Genomic DNA, 8143 nt, shown 5'->3' with positions numbered 1-8143 from the left:
GTGATCCACCCGCCTCGGCCTCCCAAAGTGCTGGGATTACAGGCTTGAGCCACCACGCCCAGCCTTGGACCTGGCTGCTTTTGATCCAAGTTTTGGTTTCTTCCCCATGAGGGAGAGTGCTGCCTAGGGACAAGTACACACAAGCATGTGGACTGGTCTCTTGCTTAGGAGGCCTGTGGAGATTCATAGAGGAATCTGCAGTACCATGCACGCAGAGCCACACACACACACACACACACACACACACACAACCTTCCCACTGAACACCCTTACACTGACCCCAGTATGAACAGCTGCCACCTTGCCACAGCCCTAAGGGTGTGATTTCTTGAGGATAGGCTTTTCTAGTTCACTGGGACCCCTGCCAAGAGAAGAATCCAGAGGGAAGAAGGGAGGAAGAGATCCATACTACTGTGGTAGGTTTCCCCAAGTGACTTACTGAAGGTGGGAGCCCTGTACTAGGTGAGGTGGGTGATCCTTAGCCGATTGCTTTCTTTCTTTTTCTCTCTTTCGTTTGTTCTTTCTTTCTTACTTCTTTCTTCTCTTTCTTTTTTCTTACTTTCTTTCCTTCTTTCCATCTTTCTTTGCTTTTGTTTTGTGTGTGTTTTTGTGTGTTTGTTTTCTTTCATTGGCAGTAAATGAAGAAAGACAAAGGCAAGATGGGGGAGGAAAACACGTGACCGCCATTTGTGGAGCCACAGTGCCATCCAGCGGAAGCTGTTTCTGAACGTGGTAACAGGCTGCAAAAACACTTGCCTTCAGCCAGGCACAGAGATCGGTGAGGATGTGCGGGATTCAGCGGACTCTGCCTGAGCCAGGCTTTCCGCAACTGGGATTTAGAGCCCAAGAACAAAGTGTACCTGTTATTGGGACCCCTTGGAGAAGCAGCTACTCTAGAGGTCCCGAGAGAGAGAAGCCAGGCAGCCCGAACACCAGTCAGCCCACAGGGCGGAGCTGCCTCAGCAGCCATTTTGAGATGAGCATAAGGGAAGCCACTGGCCACTGAAGTCCAAGACTGGAGCTGTTTACTCTGGTCTCTTTTGTTAGCAGTTCTGGGGTGCCCTTGGCTGGGGCCTCGCTGGGTCCAGAGAGCCCCCATCCTCCCGGGGAGCAAAGGAGCTTTGGAGTGCTGAGTGTGGGGCGATTCGCGAACGGCTGTTCCTGGAGACGGCCAGGTGAACCCATGGCGGGCCGACCAGCCTGCCCTTCCTTAAACATAGCACAGGTGCCGGGGCACCACGGCACCATCCTGAGAATGAGCCCAGTCCAAGGGCCAGCCAGGAGTTCCTCTGTCACCCTGCTTCAGTCTTGGGGCCCCACGCCACCATCTCTTTTGAGCTCCTGGGCTTTCCCCAGCACTTGCACCCAACTGCATCCCATTTCTGGAAACAGTTTCCGCTTGATGGCAGTATGGCTCCACAAATGCCAACTACAACCCTAACCCTGCCTCTCCTAGCTGAGGACCTCCGCCTTTTGCCATGTGAAAAAAGTAAAGAGAAAAAAGGAACAAAAACAGATAGAAGGGAAGGGAATCAGCCACCTGGGACCAAGTTGACCACCAAACTCAGGGGACCTTAGGACCAGGATCCAGCAGGCAGGAGATCCTGTAGAAATGCTGCTGAGACAGCCAGCCTTTGCCCTTCCTTTGGCATCTCTCCTGATTGCATGGCTCCCTTCCGTGAAGAGAGTAAAAGACAAAAGACACACAAACTTGGCCACTGGGAAACCCCCATAGGGCTGCTGCCCCAGGACAAGGTGCTGGCCACCAGGCTGGCTTACACAAGGTTTTCCTCAAGGACTGGGGGGTCCTCCCAAAGCCTGAAACTGCAGGTAGGGTTTATCACCTTGGGGTGCCACATGGAGTTCACCAAAAAAGGCTGACAGCTCAACAGGAAGTCACAGGGCTTGAGACAGGAGTCTCCCTCACAGGGAACACTCAGCAGCTCACTCAAGTCTGACTCTGCTTAGGCTATCTTGATTTTCACACAGGCAGGGGTGGGAGGAGGTGGGCTCAGGGAGGTGGGGGAAGCCCACCACGCACCACAGATTCTCATGGCATCACATAGGATGGAGGCTCCCATGGGGACTTTCTCTGCCCCTACCAGAAAATGGGGTCCCTTTTTAAGCAGCTTGACCCAGACTGCTTGTTTCACACCTGTTGCCTGGGCCTATCTGATAACAGACTTCCCACATCCATTCTCAGGAAAAGGCCCTGGCCAGGAATTCTCGCCTATCTCTACTTTCCCTTTGCTCATTAAGAGCTTGTGTTGGAGAGATTATGGTCAATCTTGTGCCTGTGGCAGTGTGTCTGTGTCTGTGTCTGTGTCTGTGTGGGATAATGCTTGGGTCCGCACCTTTGTGCCCATGTGGGCTTACGTGTGTGTGTGTGCACATGCACGCACATTGGTGTGTGTAAGCATGTGAGTTTGTGTCTGCGTGTTCATGTTCCTCAGTGTGTGTGTGTGTGTTTGTGATTTTATTTTTGGCTGCGAGGAACCCTTGCGACTGCATGTGTATGTGGCTGAGGCTATGGTCTGTGAGTGCCTGCCTGTGTGAGTGAGGGTGGGCAAATGGGCACGCGGTACAGACAGCCTGCCTGTACACGCTGAAATACAGATTAATGTGTTCACATGGCCTGATTAAAATGAAAGGAGACAGGGGACAACTTGCTGAGGCTCCTGCTGGCTCAGGATTTCACATTTAGAGCATCTACAAGAAGAATGGGATGTGACGGCGAGCCATGAGGTACTGGGTAAATGCTGCGTTTACCATGACATTTCACTTAAAAGTAACACGGGGACAGCTTTTTGATGGACTAGAGGGACTAAACTGGTGACTTTCATCTCTGCTCCTTTAAGACTAAAAGTGAAGCTTTCTCGAGGCCTACTGCTGCAGTGAAACATCCCCCATTATGAAGGAACAGAAGAAAAAGCAGCCTCCTAGAACACATGTCCACACAGATCCAAAAGTGAAAGCCAAAAGAGAAGGAGAAGCACAAGCAGAAGCAACAGCAGGAAGAAAATGAAAAAGAGGCAAAAAAGGAGGAGGAGGAGTAGCAGAAACAAAAGAAGAAGAAGGAGGAGGAGGAAGACAAAAGAGAATAAAGAGAAAAGAAAAAGAAGGGTAAGATAAAGATAATGAAGAACAAGAGGAAGAAAGAAGAACAAGAACAAGAATAAAAAGAAGATGAAGCAGAAGAATCAGAAGCAGAACAAAAAGAGCAGAGGCAGAATTGGAAGAAGCAAAAGAAGGGGGAGGGGGAGGTGGACCAAGAAAAGTATGAGAAGAAGAAGAAAGAAATGAGTAGAAGAAAGAAGAGGAAGAAAACCAGAAGGAGACCAAGAAGAAAAAGTGGAAGGTCCATGTCACGGTAGCTGTCCTGAAGAATCTACTTCAGGGGAGGTCAAACAATGAGTGGCAAGGAGCCACCAGTGATGTCCCACATAAAGGACACACCACCAAGGAGCTTCTTGTTACAGAAAAAGGGGCACTAGCCAGGAAAAAGCATCTGCCCCTGAAGCCCAGTTTGCACTGCATCTGCACAGAGGCCTGTTGGGCCAGGAGGCTGCCCTGCTTCCCCTGCCCTTACCCAAATCCAACATGCACAATCCAACAGCAAATACTGGAAAGCCAGGCAGAAAGCTACAAGAAAAAAGAGGGAGCAGCCACCTAGAACACTTGCCCGCCCAGATCTGAAAGTGAAAAGGAGAAGAGAAGCACCAGCAGAAGCAGAAGCAGGAAGAAAAAGAAAAAGCATAAAAAAAAAAAAAAAAAGGAGGAGGAAGAGGAAGAAAGAAAAGAAAGGGAAGAAGAGAAAGAGGAAGCAGAAGGAGGAGAAGGAAGAGGAGGAGGAGGAAGGGGAGGAGAGGAAGAAGCCAGCAAAAAGGAGGAAGAGAGAAGCTAGCAAAATTTTACCCCATAACCTGTGGGGTAAATTTTCTGTCCTGTGAAGCTCTGTCCATTCGCAGTGTGGCCTACACATCCAGATGGGGAGGAGGGACAGAAAAGAGAAAAAGAAGAAAAGAGAAAAACAAGAAAAGAAGAAAAAGGAGAAGACAAACATAATGAAGAAGAAAGAACAATAAGAACAAGAATAAAAAGAAAATGAAGCAGAAGAATAAGAAACAGAATGAACAGCAGAGCAGAGGTAGAAACAGAAGAAGCAGAAGGGGAGGACAACGTGGGGCAAGATGAGTAGGAAAAGAAGAAGAAGGAAAGAAGAGGAGTAGGAGGAGAAAGAGCAACAATAAAAACAAAACATTGAAGATTCATGCCATTTTAGCTGTCCTAAAGGATCTATTTCAGGAGGGGCTAAATGCATGCTGACATAAACAATGAGTGGCAAGGAGCCACCAGTGACGTCCCACGTAAAGTACACACTACCAAGGACCTTCTTGTCACGGCGAAAGAGGCACCGACCAGAAAGGAGCATCAGCCCCTTAAGCCCGGGTTTGTGCCACATCTGCCCAGAGGCCTGTTGGGCCAGAGGCTGCCCTGCTTCCCACTACCCTTACCCCAACCCAACATGCACAATCCAACAGCAAATATTGGAAAACCAGACAGAAAGCTGCAAGAAAGATGAACAAGAAGGAACCGGAAACCTGAAAAACGGCCCATTCTGAGTTGCCAACACCACGCCACACAGGTGTGAATGAAGGTGTCTGGGCAGAGGTTTGCGACTATGGGTGAGGATCGATGTATGTGCCTGAGGACTTATGAAAGCATATATGAAGATAGGAAAAAGTTGAGACGTGATGGGAGTTAAATGTCAAAAACAAGGACATCTGACACTCAGAGTCAAAGCCACCCTTAAAGACGCAGGCCAGATCTTCCCGCATTCTTCTCTTCCTGAGTTTTTCCTGGGCAGGGCCGCAGGTACCCTGTGGTGGATACTACCTACATATAAGGAAAACGTCCGCATTTGTGGACAAGTGACAGAAAGGGGGTGACTCCTGTTCCATGCTTAGTTGGTCTTCTTCCCGGAATACCCTGAGAGTACAGGCCCACGTATGGGATGGGCATTACGCTTGTGAGAGTTCTTCACACACCCCCTGAGTGTGGGAATCATGAGCTGTGGGATAAATTTTCTGTCCTGTGAAGCTCTGTGCATTCCAAGTGCGGCCTTCGCATCCAGGAAGATTTGTAACCAGCAAAAACAGAAAACATTGGCAATATTCTGAACAGCATTGTGTTCCATGCTGGTCTCCAGGCACTGAGCAGCATGGGTAGCCTATGTAACCTTAAGAGCAATGTGGTCATGGATTTGCATCCCAACATAACTTTGTATGATGACGCGCATCAGGCTTTCTTATGTTTGATTGAGACCCTAAACGAGCAGCATAATTTGCTCTACACCATCTCATTCATTTTCTGGGTTGAATATCTGGCAAGCACTAGAGTTTAGCCTGAGGAGCCCAGAAAGCCCTCTATCAAACCAAGGCACAGCCCCCCCACCATCCCCAAAACATTCCAGGATCAACCTCCACTTCCACACCCAGCACAGGAACACAGACAGGGCCCAGGCGATAGTCAGCACAGTCGGTGGTGAGGCTACCCATGCATGTTGGCAGAATGATCACCACATCAGGGCGACTAACTAGTGAACCACCACGTTCCAGTGAGCATGCTTGCTCTGTCAGATATGCCAGGTGGCTCTCTCTCCAGGAGAGCCATCTGTGACAGTCACCCGGAATACCCCTGCCACTCCTAGGCATGGATGAGTGCCTGGGCTCCTGTGAGAGAGATAGCTGAAGGCCTCAGACAAGAGTCCTCCCTGTCCATTCCCATCCCAAGAAACCTCTGACCCGACTCTCTGCTGCTGGATGGGTCAAAAATGGGCAGGTGCCTTTGGACCTGGCTGCTTTTGATCCAAGATTTTGTCCCTTCCCCAGGAGGGAGAGTGCTGCCTAGGGACAAGTATATACAAGCATGTGGCCTGGTCACTTGCTTAGGAGGCCTGTGCAAATTCATAGAGGAATCTGCAATGCCATTCACGCAGAGTCACACACCTACACACCCCTCCCATTGAACCTTCTCACACTGCCCCAGTGCTACCTACCCCCAGCTTGCCACAGCGCTAACAGTGTAATAATTGAGGGTAGGATTTCTGATTTACTGATACCCTGCCCAGAGAAGTAACCTGAGGGAAGGAGAGAAGCACAGATACCCTATTGCCACAGGTTTTCCCAAAGTGACCACCTAAGTGGGAACCCTGCAGTAGGTGAGGTGGGTGATCCTTGGCCAATTTCTTTTTCCCTTCTTTCCCTCCTTCCCTCTTTCTGCTTGCCTGCCTTCCTTCCTTCCCTCCTTCCTTCCTTCCTTCTTTCTTTTCTTTCTTTCTTTCTTTTCTATCTTTGCTTTAGTTTTTATTTGTGTGTGGGGTTTTCTTCCATTGACTGCCAATAAAGACGAAGGCAAGGTGGGGGAAGGAAAAGACGTGACCACCATTTGTGGAGCCACAGTGCCATCCAGCGGAAGTTGTTTCTGAACATGGCAACAGGCTGCAGAGACACTTGCCTTGGGCCAGGTACAGAAATCAGAGATATGCGAGGCTGTGTAGAAGACAGTTTCCCTGACTCGGGTTTAGAGCCCGAAAACAAAGTGTACCTGCTATTGTGACCCCTTAGAGAGGCAGCCACTCTAGAGGCCCTGAGACAGAGCAGCCAGGCAGCCCCAAGACCAGCCAGCCAAGGGGGCGGAGCTGCCCCGGCAGCCATTTTGAGATGGGCATAAGGAAAGCCACTGGCAACTGACAGCGACACTGAAGACGTTTACTCTTTAGTGAGCAGTTTTGGGGTGTCCTTGGCTGAGGCCACCCTGCGTCCGGAGAATCTGTATCCTCTCGGGATACAAAGGAGCTTCGGCGTGCTGAGTGTGGGCCGACTCACGATACCGTCTGTTTCTGGAGACAGCCAGGGGAACCCAAGGTGGGCTGACTTGCCTGTCCTTCGTTAAAGATGGGGAATGAGCCCAGGCCAAGGGCCAGCCAGGAGTTTCTCTGTCATCCTGCTTCAGTCTTCTAGCGCCATGCCGCCATCTCTTTTGTGCTCAGGTGCTTTCCTCAGCACTTGTAACCAGTTACCTCCTGTTTTCAGAAACAGATTCCGCTTGATGGCAGTATGGCTCCGCAAACGCCATCTACAACCTCAGCCTTGGCCCTCGAAGCTGAGTGCCTCCGCCTTTTGCCATGTGAAAAAACTAAAGAGAAAAAATAAACAAAAACACACAAGGGAAAGAGAAGGGTATCAGTCACCTGGGCTCAGGTTGACCACCAAATTCAGGGGACACTAGGACCAGGAATCAGTAGGCCAGAGAACCTGCCTGAATACTGTTGAGGCAACCAGGCTTTGTCCATCCTTTGGCTCTCACCAGATTGCATGGCTCCCGCCCTTGCAGAGAATAAAAGACAGAGGACACATAATTATGGCCACTGAGGAACAACCAGAGGACTGGGATGATAGGGCTGAAGCCCCAGTACAAGGTGCTGGCCACCAATCTGGCTTACACAAGGTTTTCCTACAGGAGTGGGAGTCCTCCCAAAGCCTGGAGCTGCACATAGAGTTTACCACCTCGGGATGCCACGTGGAGGTCACCAGAAATGGCTGAGGACTCAACAAGAAGTCACAGTGCCTGAGACAGGAGTCCCTATCACAGGGGACACTGAACAGCTCACTCAAGTCTGACTCTGCTCAGGCTGTCTTGGCTTTCACACAGGCAGGGTTGGAGGAATGTGTCTCAGGGAGGCGGGGGAAGCCCACCACGCACCACAGATTCTCATGGCATCACACAGGACCAAGGCTCCCAATGCGACTTTCTCTGTTCCTACCACAAAGTGGGGTCCCTTTTTAAGCAGCTAGACCCAGGATGCTCGTTCCACACCTGCTGCCTGGGTCTATCTAATAATAGACATCCCACATTCATTCTCAGGAAAAGACCCTAGTTGCCCGAGAAATAACATGATGGCCCTGGCCGGGAGCCAGAAATGCTCACTGTCTCCTCTTTTCCTTCGCACATTGGGAGCTTGTGTGGGAGATGTGCCTGTGTCAGTGTGGCTGTGTCTGTGTGGGATAATGCTTTGGCCCGCACACCTGTGAGCTTACATGTGTGTGTGTGTGTGTGTGTGTGTGTGTGTGTGTGTGTGTGT

At 50.3% G+C, this 8143-nt stretch overlaps 1 long non-coding RNA gene across 1 annotated transcript in view; it reads left to right on the top strand.

The window, feature by feature from the left end:
• LOC108296716 overlaps nt 1-6191 on the top strand; it is a 17151-nt gene extending 10960 nt beyond the window's left edge. The window contains exon 4 of the long non-coding RNA XR_001821957.2: nt 6180-6191. This is a non-coding gene — a long non-coding RNA (uncharacterized LOC108296716). The remainder of the gene's footprint in view (nt 1-6179) is intronic.
• The last annotated feature ends 1952 nt before the right edge of the window (nt 6192-8143 follow it).

This window comes from Cebus imitator, unplaced genomic scaffold, assembly GCF_001604975.1.
Source record: "Cebus imitator isolate Cc_AM_T3 unplaced genomic scaffold, Cebus_imitator-1.0 Scaffold733, whole genome shotgun sequence".
NCBI lineage: Eukaryota > Metazoa > Chordata > Mammalia > Primates > Cebidae > Cebus > Cebus imitator.
Note: the sequence above shows the minus strand (reverse complement) of the source record. Positions and strands in the feature narration are given on the sequence as shown.